At 37.1% G+C, this 22,918-nt stretch overlaps 1 long non-coding RNA gene across 1 annotated transcript in view; it reads left to right on the forward strand.

Moving 5' to 3' along the window:
* Nucleotides 1–248: 248 nt before the first annotated feature.
* Nucleotides 249–22,918, forward strand: part of LOC309660188 — a 174,004-nt gene continuing 151,334 nt past the window's right edge. The window contains exon 1 of the long non-coding RNA XR_014263250.1: nt 249–11,315. This is a non-coding gene — a long non-coding RNA (uncharacterized lncRNA). The remainder of the gene's footprint in view (nt 11,316–22,918) is intronic.

Consider the following 22,918-nt stretch of genomic DNA (forward strand, 5'->3'; position numbering starts at 1 on the left):
TGTATCTGTTAATCCTAATTTATCTACCCTTCCCCCTTTGGTAAACATAAATTTGCTTTTTATGTCTGTGAGTCTATTTCTGTTTTGTAAATAGGTTCATTTGTACTATTTTTTTAGATTCTACATATAAGAGATATCATATGATATCTGTCTTTCCCTGACTTCACTTAGTATGATAATCTCTAGGTCTATTCATGTTGCTACAAATGGCATTATTTCATTCTTTTTTATGGCTGAGCAGCATATATATATATATATATATACCACATCTTCTTTATCCATTCATCTGTTGATGGACATTTAGGTTACTTCCATGTCTTAGCCATTATAAATAGTGCTGCTATGAACAGTGGGGTGCATGTTATCTTTTTGAATTAGAGTTTTCATATTTCTAGATATGTGCCCGGGAGTGGGATTGCTGGATCACATGGTAACTCTATTTTTAGTTTTATAAGGAAACTTCATACTATTTTCCATAGTGGCTGCACCAATTTACATTACCACCAGCAGCGTAGGAAGGTTCCCTTTTCTCTGCATACTCTCCCGTGTTTGTTATTTGTAGACTTTTTGATGATGGTCATTCTGACCAGTGTGAGGTGATACCTCATTGTAGTTTTGATTTGCAGTTCTCTAATAATTAGCAGTGTTGAGCATCTTTTCATGTGCCTGTTGGCCATCAGTATGTCTTCTTTGGAGAAATGTCTATTTAGGTCTTCTGCCCATTTTCCTGATTGGGTTATTTGGTTTTTTGGCCATTTAGTTTTTGGGTTTTTTTTTTTTAAATAATTCTTTATTTTTTATTTATTTATTTTTGGCTGTGTTGGGTCTTCGTTTCTGTGCGAGGGCTTTCTCCAGTTGCAGCAAGCAGGGGCCACTCTTCATCGCGGTGCGCGGGCCTCTCACTATCGCGTCCTCTCTTGTTGTGGAGCACAGGCTCCAGACGCACAGGCTCAGTAGTTGTGGCTCACGGGCCTAGTTGCTCCGCGGCATGTGGGATCTTCCCAGACCAGAGCTCGAACCCGTGTCCCCTGCATTGGCAGGCAGATTCTCAACCACTGTGCCACCAGGGAAGCCCCAGGCCATTTAGTTTTAATGTCACCTATTAAAAGCTCAAGTTGATTTATCTGCTCATTTCTCTGCGTACTTTTTTGGTCAGGCTTCCCTACACAAGTGTGAGGTCTCTGAGTTTGAAATGAGATATGTATGCATCACTGGATTATGTATGATCCAGCCTTCCTTTTTGTTTCTTTCTGGCCCAGGGTGCTTATGAAAACTATGTGGTCATTAGGGTCACAGCCTTCTCATTTCAAGATATTGGAATTTTTCTTCATTTTCTTAGTATTCCAATACATGTTTGGTTTCCTAGAATAAACCTTTTTATTTTGAAGGGAGATAAAGGCACAGTTAGAGTTTGAAGTTAGATGTTCTTCATGATATTACTATTTTTTGGTTGTCTATATAAACAAGATAAGGTAGCATAGTGTTATTTGGTGAATTCAATCAACATAGATAGTATAGTCAATCTGTATAATTCATGCCTTAACAGTTGCTCATTTCTGATGTGCAGAGAATTATCTTTTGCTTGGTTAATCAAGATCATAGCTTTACTTCTCCACCTCTCTTTGCTTTTGTACACACAGAGACCAGAAAGGCTTAATCCACCTTGAACCCTTCAGGTAGTTCAGAGGGCTTCCACCTTACATGCAACTCCACAGTATATTAATTCTCCTTCTTTTGGGAATACTTGGAACTTAAGTGTCTCAGTAGCTCATGTGAAGCAGCTGTCAAGATGGTCTGATTCTACATTTTTTTTTATTCTACATTTTTAAAGCACATTCTAATTGTCATAATGCATTCAAGTCTTTGCTCACAATTATTTAAAATGATTATGAGCAGATTTATAGCCCTAAAGCTTAATGGAAGATATTGAATTATTTGATTTATTTTCCTTTGTGTATTGTTTTTCCAAAAAGTTGACTTTCCAGTGTGGTCTAATGACTGATGATAATTCCCGTGGCCCTCTGTTTGACCTACCTGTTGATATATATATTTTCCCAAAGGACAATCTCAACAGCTTAAGTTAAAAGCTGAACTTAATAAAAGCAGGATATTAGCACATTGGTATCTCATTGAAATTATTACCATCCTTCACATTGTCACATTTTCTTTTCTTTTATTCAATCCACCGACAAACTGTAGCAGGTGGAGTGAGTTGAAAATAGACCCTAATTTTGCACCAAAAACTGAAACGTAGAAAAAGCACATTTACCAAAATTGTAGATATTATATTTCCAGGTCCAAACCATTTCTTCTAGGCTTCCATCATAAGAGAAAATGCACGATTGTATTTGCATTTTGAGTTTCTGAAAAACTGTAACTGTAAAGTATTTTTAACTACTCCATGGTCATTGTCATTGGTATTTCATGTAACTAAATTATAAGTCTGAATTTCTCTATTGTCAGAATTCATCTAAAACGTTAAAAGAAAACAGGTAACAACTTCAAATAATTCATTTTAGCCACATTTTTCTTTCTGGCATTGTAATGAAGCAAATCTATTCAAAGTTTGGTTGAGCATATTTAAAGAAATAATTTCCATTTATTAAGAAAATTTTGTATATAGCTTTCAGGTCAAATTATCAATTATATTAAATATAATTGGTATTTGATAGAGTTACCTTCCACTAATGAATGAAAAGGAAATTTCAGACAATTGAATGACTCTGTGGCACAATCTGTTGTGTGTAATAGAATCTCTGGTGTATACAGCACCAAGAGATGTCCTGAAGACATGATTACAGAGGCCTCTCTGATATGTGGGTGTTGGGATAGTGATCAGACCTTCCCCAGGACATTCAAAAACTCTGTCACCAATTGAAAAATGAAGCAGAGAATTGAAACCTAACATTTAGTCAATTGAGTTAAAATAATAGTAAAAAATCAATTTTGCCTGATATAGACATTTAATAGTCCTGAGAATTTGGGGTTTTTTTTGGTATTTATTTATTTATTTTGCTATTTGGATCATAATAACTTTTATATACCTTACTTAGGTTAAGACATAAGCAAACTGTGGACATGAGATATGACTTTCAGGAAGTTCCTGGGGGCAGAGATTTCAGAATACCCCTTGTTATGGCAAATGTGGTAGGAAACAATGTTTTTATCTCTACAGCTGGGATATTACTCCTCTAAGATAAAACGTTAATAAAAATTAATCGTTCAGCTCACATCTTCTAACACATTAAAAATAACTACTCTTCAAGTAGCTTATAGCATGACCTCTCAAGAGCGAATTAGAAAGTTAGTACTCAGAATTGTCAAACTACTTGTGATATATTAAGATATACCAACATTTCACAATGTCCTGGACCCAGTATATATTCCAAAACTCACTATAATTCCCCATAGGGATCATATCTGAAAAGGGTGGCATGCCTAACTGTTTATAGTGTTTTTTTTCCTGAAATTTTAGGATGAATTACCTATATAATTCATCCTTCTGTGCACTATACCATACTGTGAAACCAGTGTTTTTCCTTTCTTTTTGGTATTGAGACTGAGGGAGATGGAAGGCATGAGTGAGCAAGTTCAAAGTGACCAATGTCTGATAAAAGTATAATATTTTATTTCCCCTTTTTAAAACTACCATTTTTCTCATTTCATTGAAATAGGAATTGAAATCAATACTCTCTAAATCAAACACCTCCCTGTACCTATTGTAACGGGTACATTGTTTAGTGTGATGTCTTGCCAGTCTTTCCAAGATACTTTCCTCCCATTTTTCATTCTGAAGTGTTTGGAAGTTAATGAAGCCTTCTGCATGGCCCCCATCTTCAGAAAACACTTCTATAGAATAGATCTCCACCCTCTGTTCTAATCTCCTTTGGTACAAATGGTCTGCAGGGCTTATATTTTTGCCCTGTTGCTTTATTTTTTGAAACATTTTTATATAGCTGGAAAAGGCTAGACCCCCATGGAATCTTATCAAAACACTGCAGAGTGCTCGAATGCATCATATTATTGGTATTAATAAGATGAAAAATTAGCCACTGCAATAGACACTAGGAAATGTTTCAAATCACAGAGAGAGGCTTTCTTCAGGGTAGAGCTGAAAGGAAATAGGACAGCAGGGAAATAGATTTGAGGAGTTTTTTAAAGTATGGAAATCAAACAAAGCTTTTGGCGAATAACAGTTTCCTATTGGACTAAATTAAAGTGTGTGGACATGTGTGTGTGTGTGTGTGTGTGTGGTGTATGTAAAGACAATAAAGGATAGAAGGATAGGTCTCTATGGGACAATTAAGTTGAGCACTGAAGTAAGTTTTGGCTAGGAATATTATTAATAAATCCAAGTGGGTTTTTTTTCTTTGACTTCTTCATGAATTACCTCAGTTATTCATTTGTGTATCAATTGGCATTATGAACATAAGAAGCTATATGAGTAGATTTTTACTTAACTACAAATTAGGTAGACAAACATTTTAAATTTGACTGCTTCCTAAACAAAACCAAGTAAAGATTTAAGGAAATTATCAGGGATTTTTTTAATTTAAAAATTGCTATTAAAAAGTACTTCACTGAAATCTTATTTATTTTTATATTGACTCTCTACATAGCCCAAATGTATTAGGCAGTTGCCAGATTTATTTAATCTGTAAGTAAAAGCAAAAAGGAATGAAAATATTTTAGAAAAAAACTAAAATGGTTAATCGATATATTCCTTCCTTTTCAATGAGATTATAAATTCATTAAGGGATAATTTGATATATTTTTTCTCTCCCTGTATGCTTCCTATAGTGTAGATATTTAGTAAGTAAACTATAATTGTTGAACGAATGAATGAAGAAACCCCTGGAATATAGATTGAGCATTTTTCTTTTTGTTCCGAAAATACAAATCCTGTCTAAATGCTAATTAAAATGTTACTTCACAAAGTGACAAAATCAAAATATTAATAGACTATAGACTATGTATTGCTCAAACTTCAAGGTGGGCAAGATTGATAGCCACTATGCTGTGACAGGTGAAGTAGAAAAAAAAGGACAACCATACATCTGACAAACCTAACACCAATAGACACAAACTGATAACTAGCTCAAGGGGGGATTTTCTCCTGAAGTCAAGAATAAATATAAAAATAGCAATCTAGGGGGACCTTCAAGATGGCAGAGGAGTGAGACATGAACATCACCTTCCTCCCCACAAATACATCAGAAATACATCTACATGTGGAACAACTCCTACAGAACACCTACTGAATGCTGGCAGAAGACCTCAGACTTCCCAAAAGGCAAGAAAATCCCCACGTACCTGGGTAGGGCAAAAGAAAAAAGAAAAAGCAGAGACAAAAGAATAAGGATAGGACCTACACCTCTGGGAGGGAGCTGTGAAGAAGGAAAAGTTTCCACACACTAGGAAGCCCCTTCACTGACAGAGATGTGGGGTGGGCAGGCGGGAAGCATTGGAGCCACGGAGGAGAGCGCAGAAGGCAAAGTGGAGAGATTCCCGCACAGAGGATCGGTGCCAACCAGCACTCACCAGCCTGAGAGGTGAGTGAGTGTCTGCTCACCAGCTGGGGCTGGTGGGGGCTGGGAGCTGAGGCTCCAGCTTCAGAGGTCAGATCCCAGGGAGAGGACTGGGGTTGGCTGCATGAACACAGCCTGAAGGGGGCTAGTGCACCACAGCTAGCTGGGAGGGACTCTGTGAAAAACTCTGGACCTTTCTAAGAGGTAAGAGATCATTGTTTCAGGGTGCACAAGGAGAGGGGATTCTTTCCCTGCCTGCCCACAGAAGGCAGAGAACCGCCTAAACAAGCTTCAGAGACGGGCGCAAGCCGCGGCTATCAGCTTGGACACCAGAGACGGGCATGAGACGCTAACACTGCTGCTGCAGCCGCCAAGAATCCTGTGTGCAAGCACAGGTCACTATCTACACCTCCCCTCCCAGGAGCCTGTGCAGCCCACCACTGCCAGGGTCCCGTGATCCAGGGACAACTTCTCCGGGAAACACACAGCGCACCTCAGGCTGTTGCAACGTCACACCCACCTCTGCCGCCACAGGCTCGCCCCACATTCCAATTATAACTACCGTACCCCTCTCTCCCCCAGGCCTGAGTGAGCCAGAGCCCCTTAATCAGCCACTGCTTTAACCCCGTCCTGTCTGGGCAGGAACAGAAGGCTGAGGGCAAACTACAAGCAGAGGTGGGGCCAAAACCAAGCTGAACCCCAGGAGCTGTGCGAACAAAGAAGAGAAAGGGAAATCTCTCCCAGCAGCCTCAGGAGCAGTGGATTAAATCTTCACAATCAACTTGAGGTACCCTGCATCTGTGGAATACCTGAATAGACAACGAATCCACCCAAAATTGAGGCGATGGACTTTGGGAGCAACTGTAGACTTGGGATTTGCTGCGACTGACTTGTTTCTGATTTTTTATGTTTATCTTAGTATAGTTTTTAGCGCTTGTTATCATCAGTGAATTTGTTTACTGGTTTGGTTGCGTTCTTCTTTTTTTTTATTACTTTTTATTTTAATAATTAAATTTTTAAAAAATTATTTTATTTTATTTTAAAATTTTTTTTCTTTCTTTTTTTCTCTCTTCTCTTCTGAGCCATGTGGCTGACAGGGTCTTGGTGCTCCAGCCTGATGTCAGGCCTGAGCCTCTGAGGTGGGAGAGCCAAGTTCAGGACACTGGACCACCAGAGACCTCCCGGCCCCACATAATTTCAACTGGAGAGAGCTCTTCCAGAGATCTCCATCTCAATGCTAAGACCCAGCTCCCCCAACGGCCAGCAAGCTCCAGTGCTGGACACCCTATGCCAAACAACTAGCAAGACAGGAACACAACCCCACCCACTATCAGAGAGGCTGCCTAAAATCATACTAAGTTCACAGACACCCCAAAACACACCACCGGATGCAGCCCTGCCTACCAGAAACACAAGATCCAGCTCCACGCACCAGAACACAGGCACCAGTCCCCTCCACCAGGAAGCCTATAAAGTCACTGAACCAACCTTACCCACTGGGTGCAGACACCAAAAACAACAGGAATTACGAATCTGCAGCCTGCAAAAAGAAGACCCAAACACAATAAGTTAAGCAAAATGGGAAGACAGAGAAATATGCAGAAAGTGAAGGAGCAAGATAAAAACCCACCAGACCAAACAAATGAAGAGGAAATAGGCAGTCTACCTGAAAAAGAATTCAAAGTAATGATAGTAAAGATGATCCAAAATCTTGGAAGTATAATGGAGAAAATACAAGAAACGTTTAACAAGGACCTAGAAGAACTAAACAACAAACAAACAATGGTGAACAATACAATAAATGCAATTAAAAATTCTCTAGAAGGAATCAATAGCAGAATAACTGAGGCAGAAGAACGGATAAGTGACCTGGAAGATAAAACAATGGAAATAACTACCACAGAGCAGAATAAAGAAAAAGAAAAGAATTGAGGATAGTCTCAGAGACCTCTGGGACAACATTAAACTCACCAACATTCAAATTATAAGGGTCCCAGAAGAAGAAGAGAAAGAGAAAGGGTCTGAGAAAATATTTGAAGAGATTATAGTTGAATACTTCCCTAACATGGGAAAGGAAATAGTCAATCAAGTCCAGGAAGTGCAGAGAGTCCCATACAGGATAAATACAAGGAGAAACATGCCAAGACACATATTAATCAAACTATCAAAAATTAAATACAAAGAAAAAATATTAAAAGCAACAAGGGAAAAGCAACAAATAACATACGAGGGAATCCCTATAAGGTTAACAGCTGATCTTTCAGCAGAAAGTCTGCAAGCCAGAAGGGAGTGGCAGGACGTATTTAAAGTGATGAAAGGGAAAAACCTACAGCCAAGATTACCCAGCAAGGATCTCATTCAGATTCGATGGAGAAATTAAAACCTTTAGAGACAAGCAAAAGCTAAGAGAATTCAGCACCACCAAACCAGCTGTACAACAAATGCTAAAGGAACTTCTCTAGGCAGGAAACACAAGAGAAGGAAAAGACCTACAAAAACAAACCCCAAACAATTAAGAAAATGGTAATAGGAACATACATATTGATAATTACCTGAAATGTAAATGGATTAAATGCTCCCACCAAAAGACATAGACTGCCTGAATGGATACAAAAACAAGACCCATATATATGCTGTCTATAAGAGACCCACTTCAGACTTAGGGACACATACAGATTGAAAGTGAGGGGATGGAAAAAGATATTCCATGCAAATGGAAATCAAAAGAAAGCTGGAGTAGCAATTCTCATATCAGACAAAATAGACTTTAAATAAAGCCTATTACAAGAGACAAAGAAGACCACTACATAATGACCAGGGGATCAATCCAAGAAGAAGATATAACAATTTAAATATTTATGCACTCAACATAGGAGCACCTCAATACATAAGGCAAAGGCTGACAACCATAAAAGGGGAAATCGATGGTAACACAATTATAGTAGGGGACTTTAACACCCCACTTTCACCAATGGACAGATCATCCAAAATGAAAATAAATAAGGAAATGCAAGCTTTAAATGACACATTAAACAAGGTTGACTTAATTGATATTTATAGGATTCCATCCAAAAACAACAGAATACACTTTCTTCTCAAGTGCTCATGGAACATTCTCCAGGATAGATCACATCTTGGGTCACAAATCAAGCCTTGGTAAATTTAAGAAAATTGAAATCATATCAATTATCTTTTCCAAGACTAGATATTGGAATCTAGTCTGAGATTAGACTAGATATCAATGAGACTAGATATCAATTTCAATGATATCTAGACTAGATATCAATTACAGGGGGGAAAAACTGTAAAAAATACAAACGCATGGAAACTAAACAATATGCTACTAAATAACCAAGGGATCACTGAAGAAATCAAAGAGGAAAATCAAAAAATACCTAGAAACAAATGACAATGAAAACACGATGACCAAAAACCTATGGGGTGCAGCAAAAGCAGTTCTAAGAGGGAGGTTTATAGCAATACAATCCTACCTCAAGAAACACGAAGCATCTCAAATAAAAAGCCTAACCTTACACCTAAAGCAATTAGAGAAAGAAGAACAAAAAACCCCAAAGTTAGCAGAAGGAAAGAAATCATAAAGATCAGATCAGAAATCAATGAAAACGAAATGAAGGAAACAATAGTAAAGATCAATAAAACTAAAAGCTGGTTCTTTGAGAAGATAAACAAAATTGATAACCTGTAAGCCAGACTCATCAAGAAAAAAAGGGAGAAGACTGAAATCAACAGAATTAGAAATGAAAAAGGAGAAGTAACAACTGACAGTGCAGAAATACAAAGAATCATCCATTTATGATAAAAACTCTCCAGAAAGTAGGCATAGAGGGAACTTACCTCAACATAATAAAGGCCATATATGACAAACCCACAGCCAACTTTGTTCTCAATGGTGAAAAACTGAAACAATTTCTTCTAAAATCAGGAACAAGACAAGGCTCCCCACTCTCACCAATATTATTCAACATAGTTTTGGAATTTTTAACCACAGCATTCAGAGAAGAAAAAGAAATAAAAAGAATCCAAATCTGAAAAAAGTAAAGCGGTCACTGTTTGCAGATCACATGATACTATACATGGAGAATCCTAAAGATGATACCAGAAAACTACTAGAGCTAATCAATGAATTGGTAAAGTAGCAGGATACAAAAATTAATGCACAGAAATCTCTTGCCTTCCTATACACTAATGATGAAAAATCTGAAAGAGAAATTAAGGAAACACTCCCATTTACCATTGCAACAAAAAGAATAAAATACCTAGGAATAAAACTACCTAAGGAGCCAAAAGACCTGTATGCAGAAAACTGTAAGACACTGATGAAAGAAATTAAAGATGACACAAACTGATAAGAGATATACCATGTTCTTGGATTGGAAGAATCAACATTGTGAAAATGACTATACTACCCAAAGTAATCTATGGATTCAATGCAATTGCTATCAAACTACGAATGGCATTTTTTATAGAACTAGAACCAAAAAATTTACAATTTGTATGGAAACACAATATACCCCGAATAGCCAAAGCAATCTTGAGAAAGAAAAATGGAGCTGGAGGAATCAGGTTCCCTGACTTCAGACTACACTACAAAGCTACAGTCATTAAAACAGCATGGTGCTGGCACAAAACCAGAAATATAGATCAATGGAACATAATAGAAAGTCCAGAGATAAACCCACACACTTATGTTCACCTAATCTATGACAAAGGAGGTAAGGATATACAGTGGAGAAAAGGCACCCTCTTCAATAAGTGGTGCTGGGAAAACTGGACAGCTACATGTAAAAGAATGAAATTAGAACACTCCCTAACACCATACACAAAAATAAACTCAAAATGGATTAAAGACCTAAATGTAAGGCCAGACACTATAAAACTCTTAGAGGAAAACATAGGAAGAACACTCTCTGACATAAATCACAGCAAGATCCTTTTTGACCCACCTCCTAGAGAAATGGAAATAAAAACAAAAATAAACAAATGGGACCTAAAGAAACTTAAAAGCTTTTGCACAACAAAGAAAACCATAAACAAGACGAAAAGACAACCCTCATAATGGGAGAAAATATTTGCAAACAAAGCAACTGACAAAGGATTAATCTCTGAAATATACAAGCAGCTCAAGCAGCTCAATATCAAAAAAACAAACAACCCAATCCAAAAATGGGCAGAAGATCTAAATAGACATTTCTCCAGGAAGATATACAGATTACCAACAAACACATGAAAGGATGCTCAGCATCACTAATCATCAGAGAAATGCAAATCAAAACTGGAATGAGGTATCACCTCATGCTGGTCAGAACAGCCATCATCAAAACACATACAAACAATAAATGCTGGAGAGGGTGTGGAGAAAAGGGAACCCTCTTGCACTGTTGGTGAGAAGGTAAATTGATACAGCCACTATGGAGAACAGTATGGAGGTTCCTTAAAAAACTAAAAATAGAACTACCATATGACCCAGCAATCCCACTACTGGGCATATACCCTGAGAAAACCATAATTCAAAAAGAGTCATGTACCCCAATGATCATTGCAGCACTATTTACAATAGCCAGGACATGGAAGCAACCTAGGTGTCCATCGACAGATGAATGGATAACGAAGATGTGGCCCATATATACAATGGAATATTACTCAGCCATAAAAAGAAACAAAATTGAGTTATTTGTAGTGAGGTGGATGGACCTAGAGACTGTCATACAGAGTGAAGTAAGTCAGAAAGAGAAAAACAAATACTGTATGCTAACACATATATATGGAGTCTTAAAAAAATGGTTCTGATGAACCTAGGGGCAGGACAGCAATAAAGATGCAGACGTAGAGAATGGACTTGAGGACACGGGGAGGGGGAAGAGTAAGCTGGGACGAAGTGAGAGAGTGGCACTGACATATATACACTACCAAATGTAAAATAGATAGCTAGTGGGAAGCAGCTGCATAGCACAGGGAGATCAGCTCAGTGCTTTGTGACCACCTAGAGGGGTGGCATAGGGAGGGTGGGAGTGTGACACAAGAGGGAAGGCTTATGGGGATATATGTATATGTATAGCTGATTCACTTTGTTAATACAGCAGAAACTAACACACCATTGTAAAGCAATTATACTCCAATAAAGATGTTAAAAAAAAAAAAAAGGAATCTAATAGTATCAATGGGAAGAAAAAAAAGGACAGTAAAACAGATGTCAGAGCAGGATTCTACATACTTGCTATATAGCCCTGGAAGAGATAAAGAAATGTGAGGCACAATATATTGGGTCCTGGGAATTAAACTCCAACATCTATTGACAAGGGGGAAAGCAGTGAGTAATTGTAAAGAATTATGATGCAAAGAATTGTTAAGGTTAGGAGAGAGTATTTTATTACATTCAGATGTGCATGAAGTTAATATCATCATTTATATATTGGTGAAGGAAAGGTGATTAACTCCTAATGTGCAAATGGGAAATTTCACTCCTAACATCAGTGTGGAGAAATTTAAGAAAAAGATATTCACCTTTTTCTAAGTTAATCATGCAAATCACTCTATTCTCTGAGACAACAGAAGGACACAAACCTTCTCCTTCCATGATCTCTACTTCAGCTCATGGCAGTAGCATTTACATGGAAAGCTAAGGACCATCCCTGACTCTGCCTTGGCTTTACCACTTTTCAAATGCTACTAGTCATATAGCGGTTTTACATTAAAAGAGAATTTTTTAAACTTCCCAAAGAAAATGTCAAATCTACTGCTTCTCATAATTATCATTCATCTGTAAAATAGGTTTTCTTTTCTTTTATCTCATTTGTTCTTCATAACCTTCAGTTGGGTTGACATTATTGGCCTTAATTTAAAGATAAAGGAATGGAAACTCAAAGAGGATGGTTTGCTTTTCTATCTGTAAATAATGTAACCAAGATTACAATCCTGACCAGTAATTCCAGGTTTGATGTCCTTTTCTGTTATTTACACCTTGCTGACTATTAATGACAGAAGTCTTGAGGTATAGTCATTCAGGGACCAAAGCTGATGGAACAGCCACCATCTTGAACAATGATAGTCATCATACCAGATGGAAAAGAGAGCTCTGGAAGTATTTTCAATGCGCACAAATGTCTAAAATGTGGATTAAGTTCCAGGTATGGCCATGGCATCAAAATATGAATTTTGCCTTATTTGATTATCTGTAAAAATCTACCACCAAATGGGTGAGGTTGAAAAGCCAGTATGTACATGAACTATATCTAGGCTCAACATATACATGACCTAGTTTGCATATAGCCAATCATAGTAAGGGAATAAACAACACCAATCCTAGGGGAACCAATCTCAGAAATGGAAGCTCTTGTTACAGACATATAAACCCTGAACTTCCATAGCTTGAGTGCTCTTGCTGCTACTGCAGAGGTAAATGCTGTCCCCTCATTCTTCTGTCATTTCAGAGCCTAAATTTCTGGACATCACTCAGATAAGACCCCCTCATATTGAATACAGTCCACAATGACAGTGTAGGCAGCTGCCAGAGAAAGAAACTCTATACCTATCAGGAAATTACGTACCACTGGTTGAGGTTTGGGGGTGGGAACAAAACCTAGAGGTTAAGGCACTTTATCTCTAACCAAAAGGATTATAATGTGACTCAGTTTATTGTAGGTCTTAGATCCCACATAGCATTGACAGTCTTGCACTGCTAAAAGAACACTCTAGCTGAGAAGGCACTTATATCACTTCCACAAGTGAGTTTTTGAATATAATTAATAGCATGTTCCCATTGAACCACATGATTTCCAGGAAGTAAAATTCTATTATGTGATAGGAAGTAGAGAGAGCTGGGAATATTTCACTGCCTAAAATTCAGATTGAGTCTTGAGCATGTGTGAACCCAATTTTTACACTGGCAGAAAGAGTTTTAAAAACCAAGTTATCTACCTTTTTTTTTTTTTTCTCATTTTATGTTGCAATTTGTTGGATTTCTGATTCTTCCTCTCTTAACTAATTCCTGGTACCTACATGCTCCTTAAACTATAACTTGTTCTTTCTAGATAAAATTCCTTCATAACTTCTCTAGCCCAGAATAATACTGCCCAGACATTCCTGCTGTTATCCATTCTCCAGCATCCTAATTTCTTCCTATTTTATTTGTTTCCTTGCCCCACAGTGCACAGAATTCCAAGTTGAATTTTCTCACTACTGCTATTTCTCATGAGGACACACCTCTCCAATAGTATTCTTAAAATTTCTAGCAGCAGTGTTGGCTGAGGCGAAAGCATTTCCACTCAGGATGCACACACTGGGTCGTGATCATACCGCTGTTACAGGGAGATCTCAAAACTCTTTGACTAGCAGCTGAAGTGAAACTCAAATTTTGCTATTTTCTGTGATTGTACAATTTTACTGCATCCAGGAAGTAGAACTTCTCACAAAGAAATTGATTCTGTGTATAAGCTGGAGCAGTAGGTCAAATCTGAATGCCTGCTGGAGAAACTATTGTAAGTGTCTTACTTTTCTTCCACTCAGCAAGGAGTCCTAAGCTTTGTGGAGGATCAAGATTGGTTCTCTATGTCTGCACACAAATCATCAAACATTGAATTAGGTTACTGTCTAGAGCTGGGTACAGTCTTTCTTAATTGCATAATGCACTAAAGTCACTCAAATTATTTATCAAACTCACTCTTAGCTTATGTAATCAAAATTAATATAATCTGAGAGATAAATGTAAAGAGGTTTTTCAACTCATACACTGAAAATTAGATAATAGTTCTATTCTTAATTTTCTAGCAAAGCAGTTCAGTAGAAATATAAAGTGAGCTGCATATAAGTAATTTTACATTTTTTGTAACCACCTCAATAGACTGTGAAAAGAAAGGTGATTTAATTTTAAGGATATATTTTATTTAATATGATATATTTATTTTTGCACATTTCAACATGCAGTCAATACAAACATTTTCAGTGACATGCTTTTGCATTATTTTTAGTTTGTTCCAAGCCTTTGAAATCTGGAAGGCACATTTCAGCTGCTCAAAAGCCACATGTGGTTAGTAGCTGCCATATTGAACATTGCTGTTCTAGTAGATTTCCCAGTAATTTGAGAAAGCTTGTTGCTCAACACTAGGAGTTATAACTTGTCTATAACTTAATCTTCTTGGGAAAAAAGACAACCTGCCTAACATACTTTGTCACAGTGCCAACACACAGCAAGTGTTCAATAAATGTTTACTGAATGGCTTTAAGCTTCAATATACAAATATTTACATGTTTATTTAGCAGCTACTATTTGCCACATACTTTTCTAATCACTGGGAATTGAGCAGTGACAAACATATACAAAATGCTTTCATGGCATTTTTGGTTAATTTTTTTTAAGTTCATGCCAAATAAAATTATAAAAATACAGAAACATAATATATGGTGAGACAAGAGCTTGCCCATAAGCTGTTACTATCTGGCTGCCCAGTATCTTTTATTGCAACACTGCACATAAGCTTGTCTTCTTCAGAAGGCCTAAAGTTGCTTACTGTTTTTCAAGTAAAAGAGCTTTTTGATGTTTCTAGGCCCCTACTCCTAATTCAGTGCCAAGCTTAATTGATCCCTCATCCATGAAGTTTCTCCTGACTCCCCTTGTTTGCTGTTTATTCTTTATTTCTTGCTCAACAAGATATTGTGTGGGTCTCTGTTGTGTCATTTATTTTGGACTGTCATTATATGCTAATTCTTCCCCATAGATCTTTACTTACTTGCTTTAGTTCTTGTTCCGAACAGAGGGAGTGGCACATGACATTACTCAGAGAAGGTGTGTAAGATGGATAGTTTACCTAGCCCATATTTTAGTCCCTTATAATCCCTCTTGATCCAAAGGAACCTGCATTCATGAGTTTATGTGCCACAACCTACCCACCTATATTTTTGACTCTTATCAGTGTTCCTACGGGTAGATTGAAAAGGATTGCTAAAATGGAGAGTTAGTGCCAAACTATGGGGAAACACCAGGAGAAAATCTGAGCCTACTGTACTATATTCACCGTTCTCTCCTCTTCCTACAAGAAAACCAGTCCTGACCTTGTATCTAGTCCATTATTCTATTTTTCCTGGCTGCATTGTTTTCTGGGCATCAGTGTTTCTTAGGCTTTGTGGTTTTCCAATGCTGATTCAGGAAGGATATTTATGAACTACTGACTACAATTTGAATAAAAATAATGAGCCATGTCCCACCCAGCTTTGAAGGCAGCATTACTCAACACCTTGATGAGGCATTAAACACATTGACTGCTTTTAGAAAGTTTCATTGTAATCCAGCTTTGTATCTACACACTTGGGAAACTGTCTGAGTGCAACTAGACCACAGGATCCTAAGAGAAGTTGTAGCCCGTGGCATTGTTTATCATTGTTTATGATTTGTTGCATTTTCTGGGCTCCCAGATTAGTTCCTCTCCAGGACTCAGGGAGTTTGTGTCTGTAATTCTAAGATTTTACCACTAGATGGTAATATAAGTTTACCTACCAAAATGTCGGCCTCTTTGTTCACCAAAGTGCGGTACAGCTATAGTTGGCATAAATCACGATTCTGTCATTCTTTAGAAAATTACTTCCAAATTACTGAAATATAAATTTTAATATTATTTAACTGATCTAGAGACAAAGAACATAAATAAAGGAAAAGCATATAATCTGATCCAACAAAGGACTAACAGTGTATTTTCACCATATTATAATCTCAGTTTGTCTTTATTTGCTTTCCTTTTTTTGCTTTCATTTAAATAAAGAGGTTTCTCATTAAATTTACAGTATTTTCAGAAGTCATACTGTATATTTTCTGTGGTTAGCTAGTTCTCAACACTAAGATTTGAATTTTCTGGATACAGATGGAAGGTATAGACATTAGTAAAATTTATTATGTAGTAGGAACAACAGAAACAAGAAATCTATGTTATGTATTCTGTTTCTAGCCAAGTGAACTGAAGAAGATGCAATTTCTTTTCTGTAAATTGAGGATAATAATAACTTTCTTTTAGAAATGTCGTTGATATTGAAATTAGATAGTGCATGTATAAAAAATTAATCCAATGGTGAGAATCCAGACAATTGCCTCTTCAGCCAGCTTATAAATTCATAGAGAGAATGGGTCATATCGTGTCTTTTTGTTCAGCACTAACCACTCAGTAGAACACCCAGAATGCTCTCCCTAAAGTGAATAATGAATGAGAACAATATCAATGCTCTTTACTGAGTTCAGTAAAAAGGAAAATATTTAGAAATATGAATCATTCCAGGGAGATAAACAGATTCAAGAAACTGGAAAGGAAAAAGTTCTCCTCTGATCATCTTAGGGTCCCAGGCTAGGTCTGAAAATTAAAATGACAAAATCGGATTAATAGTATAAAAGCATGCAAATTTATTTAATATAAAAAATTTTACATAACACGGGAGACTTCATAAGGAAATGAAGACATAAACAGTTAGACCTTAGTATATTCACACTAGGTTTGACGAAGAGTATGCAGTTATGCAGAAATATAATAGGTTAAGGAGTATGATGTAAGTGTAGGAAACTAGGGAAATCTTGATAAGGCTGGTTTGTTCCCATTTTTCTCATCATCTCTTTATCTTCAGAGACGAGAATGCTCCTTTCCTCTAGGTGTAGGGAGAGTACCTCTCATGAAGATTGTATGACCTGTTGCAGGGCAGGGAAGATTGTATGACCTGTTGCTGTTTTCTTATATTCCTCTAGCTTAAAATATTCAATATGACAAGATGTCATATTTTGGGGTAATGTGCCCTGAACCCCATCATAATACTTCATGATATAGATTTTGCATTACCAGAGGAGTTAGGCTCATATAGTATTTAAATCTGTTTTGAGTAAAATTCTTTGTTCTGAACAGGAAAGAGGAGTTTCAGACTGTAACATTGAACTAGATTTTTAAAATAAAATTAATGATGTATAATTTACCAAGTTTCTTTATGTTGACCTATATTATTTCTACCCATGTTTATTCTGGACTCTGTGTTTATTAGCCTTCCTCATTTTTTTAAAATGTCACTTGCGAGACACACACATATGCACAAAATTGTATCATTTTACATCTTTACCAGCAATATTTAAGAGTGCTAGTGTTTTACCTCTTTTTAAAAATTTTGGCATTTACAGTCTTTTTTTGTTTTTTTAATCTTAACCATTTAGTGTGTAATTGTGGTACTCATTGTAGTCTTAATTTGCATTTCCCTAATGACTAATGATGTTGAACATTTTTTCATGTTCTCATTGGCCACTTAATGTAAGGGAGGAAAAAAGGTTTTCTCAATCTTCTTAGGGTCTCTGGTTGGGCCTGAGAATTAACAGAAGAAAAGCATACAATTTTGTTGAACTTTTCCGTATACATGGAAGCCTTGACAAGAGAATAAAGACCCTGAAGAAGTGGCCAGAACAGGAAGCTTTCTACCTTTTAGACAAAGAAATAATAAATATGTGAAGAATTGGCAAGACAGAGGAGCTTGAGCTAGGGGTAGTAAATGGTGAAGAAGTAACAAGGATGATAAGGATTAGTTTAACAAGGTTTGTTTGTAAGATTTCTCAGCCCCAAGTTCCTCGTCCCTGGTCATAAAATGTCTTCTTTTTTTCTTGGTACAGGGATGGTACCTGACATGTGGGAGTTTTATGACCTGTTTCAGGGAAGAAGGGCAAGGGGAGGGGAGATCAGTGTGACACTCCTGCTTCTGTCATTTTCTCAAATGCCTTCAGCTTATGATATTTAATATGCCAAGGTACCATGTTTGGGGATAATATATCCTGAATCCCATTAATAATTTAAACAGAATCCAAGACACATTTTATAAAAACTTAGTTGCTTAATTTTTGTGTGTTTTCCCTCAAGAAATAATTTAAACATTTTTCTGTGTGCAGTACCGTAGTCTCCTGCCTTCTCTCTCTCTCTCTTTTTTTTTTTTTTTAACATCTTTATTGGAGTATAATTGCTTTACAATGGTGTATTAGTTTCTGCTTTATAACAAAGTGAATCAGCTATACATATACATATATCCCCATATCTCCTCCCTTTTGGGTCTCCCTCCCACCCCCCCATCCCACCCCTCTAGCGGGTCACAAAGCACCCAACTGATCTCCCTGTGCTATGCAGCTGCTTCTCACTAGCTATCTATTTGACATTTGGTAGTATATATAAGTCCATGCCAATCTCTCACTTCATCCCAGCTTACCCTTCCCCCTCCCCGTCCTCAAGTCCATTCTCTACGTCTGCATCTTTATTCCTGTCCTGCCCCTAGGTTCTTCAGAACCTTTTTTGTTTGTTTGTTTTTGTTTTAGATTCCATATATATGTGTTAGCATATGGTATTTGTTTTTCTCTTTCTGACTTACTTCACTCTGTATGACAGTCTCTAGGTCCATCCACCTCACTACCAATAATTCAATTTTGTTTCTTTTTATGGCTGAGTAATATTCCATTGTATATATGTGCCACATCTTCGTTATCCATTCATCTGTCGATGGACACCTAGGTTGCTTCCATGTCCTGGCTATTGTAAATAGTGCTGCAATGATCATTGGGGTACATGACTCTTTTTGAATTATGGTTTTCTCAGGGTATATACCCAGTAGTGGGATTGCTGGGTCATATGGTAGTTCTATTTTTAGTTTTTTAAGGAACCTCCATATTATTCTCCACAGTGGCTGTATCAGTTTACATTCCTACCAACAGTGCAAGAGGATTCCCTTTTCTCCACACCCTCTCCAGCACTTATTGTTTGTAGATTTTTTGATGATGGCCATTCTGACTGGTATGAGGTGATACCTCATGGTAGTTTTGATTTGCATTTCTCTAATGATTAGCGATATTGAGCATCCTTTCTTGTGTTTGTTTGCAATCTGTATATCTTCTTTGGAGAAATGTCTGCTTAGGTCTACTGCCCATTTTTGTATTGGGTTGTTTGTTTTTTGATATTGAGCTGCATGAGCTGCTTGTAAATTTTGGCAATTAATCCTTTGTCAGTTGCTTCATTTGCAAATATTTTCTCCCATTCTGAGGGTTGTCCTTTCATTCTGTTTATGGTTTCCTTTTGCTGTGCAAAAGCTTTTAAGTTTCATTAGGTCCCATTTGTTTATTTTTGTTTTTATTTCCATTTCTCTAGGAGGTGGGTCAAAAAGGATCTTGCCGTGATTTATGTCATAGAGTGTTCTGCCTATGTTTTCCACTAAGAGTTTTATAGTGTCTGGCCCTACATTTAGATCTTTAATCCATTTTGAGTTTATTTTTGTGTATGGTGTTCGGGAGTGTTCTAATTTCATTCTTTGACATGTAGCTGTCCAGTTTTCCCAGCGCCACTTATTGAAGAGGCTGTCTTTTCTCCATTGTATATTCTTGCCTCCTTTATCAAAAATAAGGTGACCATATGTGCGTGGGTTTATCTCTGGGCTTTCTATCCTGTTCCGTTGATCTATATTTCTGTTTTTGTGCCAGTACCATACTGTCTTGATTACTGTAGCTTTGTAGTATAGTCAGAAGTCAGGGAGCCTGATTTCTCCAGCTCTGTTTTTCTTTCTCAAGATTGCTTTGACTACTTGGGGTCTTTTTTGTTTCCATACAAATTGTGAAATGTTTTGTTCTAGTTTTGTGAAAAATGCCATTGGTAGATTGATAGGGATTGCATTGAATCTGTAGATTGCTTTGGGTAGTAGAGTCATTTTCACAATGTTGATTCTGCCTTCTCTCTTGAGGGATTTCTGTCTCTTACTAAAAATCAGTGTGGTCTCTCTGTTTACCCTTGCACTTTTCTGATCTGCCCTAAGCGGCAGTAATGGGAAAGGTTGCATTCCATTCTGACTTTCACTTCTGTTTATCAGTTTCATGGTTGAATTAGGTCTGAGTGGTTTGTCTTCGCAATGGCCACTTGACTTGATGAAGCTGTCCATATCTCACTTTCAAACTCCCTTTTCTGGGGTAGAAGTTCCTATTCACATAATTTATACTTTGTTCTCATAGCCCACAAATATAGTTATAAATCTATGTTCCTCTAAACACATTTATGAGAAAACTTAAAAATCAGAGTGGTATTATTTTTACTTATTTACAGCAAGTGCCTCGTGTCGCTCAACCAATTTTAAAATTGACTAGACTCAAAATATGTGAATGGATTAGAATCAAGTCTGCAGATAAACACATGGCCCCATTTGTTAAGAACCTCAACTTAGTATATTCATTGTGCTTCTTCCCATAAAGTGTATGCAATGCTGCTAAATTATGGCCACAAGCTTGGTGGGAGAGGGTTTGCAAAAAAGTATAAAACTCCCAAGTGCTTCTCCACAGTGCCTCAATAATTTCCAGTTCTATTTCTGATTAGGGTCAGGCTGGAAAGATATTACATCTGAGATGGGAGGTGGATAAACATTTTGTTTCTCCTGCTTCATTGCTTTAACCATCTTAAGTGTGAACCTTAAGGTCATTGGCACTGCTCCAAAGTACGACATAAAATCCTGAGTGACATTCACCTAAATCCTATTGAAATAGCACCTATCATATTAAAAACAAGATTGCCATTGTTGGGAGTACAACAGGGAGAGAAAAATTCCACCAATAGTTAATATATACAGGACAATTTTTAACATTTCAAAAAAAGAATGAGAATTCGTTGGTCACTATTATGGAACAATTAAAGCCAGACCAGCTTGAGAGAAGATCAGCATGGGTACAGAACAACTGGGAATGATGTAATTTTGGAGCATATAACTAGAGTCAACACAGAATAACTTGAATTAGCCAACTACTGAAAGAATCTATAGGAATAAACACTTGTACTTATTTACAGTAACCAAGGAGCTTAATGTACATGCTCAGGGCTTAATTATTGAACGCTTTCAATGTGAAAAGCACATGATGAGGTTTAGAACATGCTACTCCAAAATATGGCACCTCGGCATATTGACTGTTTCAAGCCAAACAAATTTGAAAAATGGCATGGGAAAAAAGAACTCTCTGACTTTGCCTTGAAGCAGGTCATAAGACGCTCATGTGAGGGGTGCCCTCCATACACCCAAAGGAAAGGCGCATCCTTATCTCTGCAGACTAAGGGACACAGAGAGGAATGTGAAGGAACAGCCCTTGCTAAGTTTCCCCTAGTTTACTACGCTTACCTCATACCCTTTGTCCTGTCGTATCTTTTTTCATCTTTCCACTCTTCATCCGACCCAGCATAAAAACACTCAGGTTTAACCATTTCTTTGGGTCTTCCTCCTTATGAAGCTTCCTGTGTCACACAAATATATTAAATATTATATCCTTATATATTAAACAAATTCATATGTTTTTTGTGTTTTTGTTTTGTTTTGTTTTGTTTTTTTGCTAATCTGTCTTCTGTTACAGGGGCCCCAGTCACAAAATTAAAAAGGTAAAGGAAAAAGATGTTTTTCCTCCGTACACTTAAATACCTTCATAGGCAGTCTCATTTAATCCACTCATAATCATCATATGAGGTAATCACTCTCTTTTATAGGGGAGACTTCAGGGACCTGTGTAACATGTCCAATGGCTCTTGGCCCTTACAAGCTGACTCAGGATTTGAACTCAGGTGTGCATGGTCTCCAGAGTCCTCATTCTTAAATAGCCCATTTCATATCCTGAAATTGTCCTTTATCAAATTTTCGAGATAAGATGTTTCTTAAATTCTCTGGGCCTAAGTTTCTTGATTATGATATAAGGATAATAGATTTCCACTGTTGCTTTAAAATTGAGTTGATGAGAGTGTAAAATGGTGTAGCTGCTATGGAAAACAATATAGCAGTTCCTCAAAAAGTTCAAAATTGTATTATTGTATCATTCAGCAATTCCTTTTCTGAGTATATAACAAAGAGACATTTGTACACCTATGTTCATTGTTCTTCTATATTCTCAGCTGGGGTCCCTTAGCATAGGCAGATTAATAAGAGAAAAACAAATAGAAGTTTATTAATATGTATACCTCATTCATATAAGGGAGATACCTAGGAAAAAATGAATGTCTCATTTAGCATTCAACTTAAATGTCATCGTCACCTAAAGACAAAAGGGAGCAGGGTGTCGAGGAGACTAGTTATAGGGAGATGACCAGGAAAAAAGTATGGTAAACAAGAGTAAGGTTTGTTACACAGATTTAAGTCTGTGCCTTCTCCATTCAGAGTTTCTTGTGATTTAGTCATCTCTCTCTTCTTGATACAGAGAGGGTGACACCCTCACAAATGAAGATTACCTTTATAAATGTAAATTTCTCTTCACCCATTCTCTCTCTGACTACCCCCATCCTCTGGTAACCACAAATCCGTTCTCTGTATCTATGAGTTCAGTTTTTTTTTTTTTTCCCCCTAGATTTCACATGTGAGGTCATATGGTATTTGTCTTTCTC

The sequence above is a fragment of the Balaenoptera physalus genome (assembly GCF_965194825.1).
Source record: "Balaenoptera physalus genome assembly, chromosome: 4".
NCBI classification, from domain to species: domain Eukaryota; kingdom Metazoa; phylum Chordata; class Mammalia; order Artiodactyla; family Balaenopteridae; genus Balaenoptera; species Balaenoptera physalus.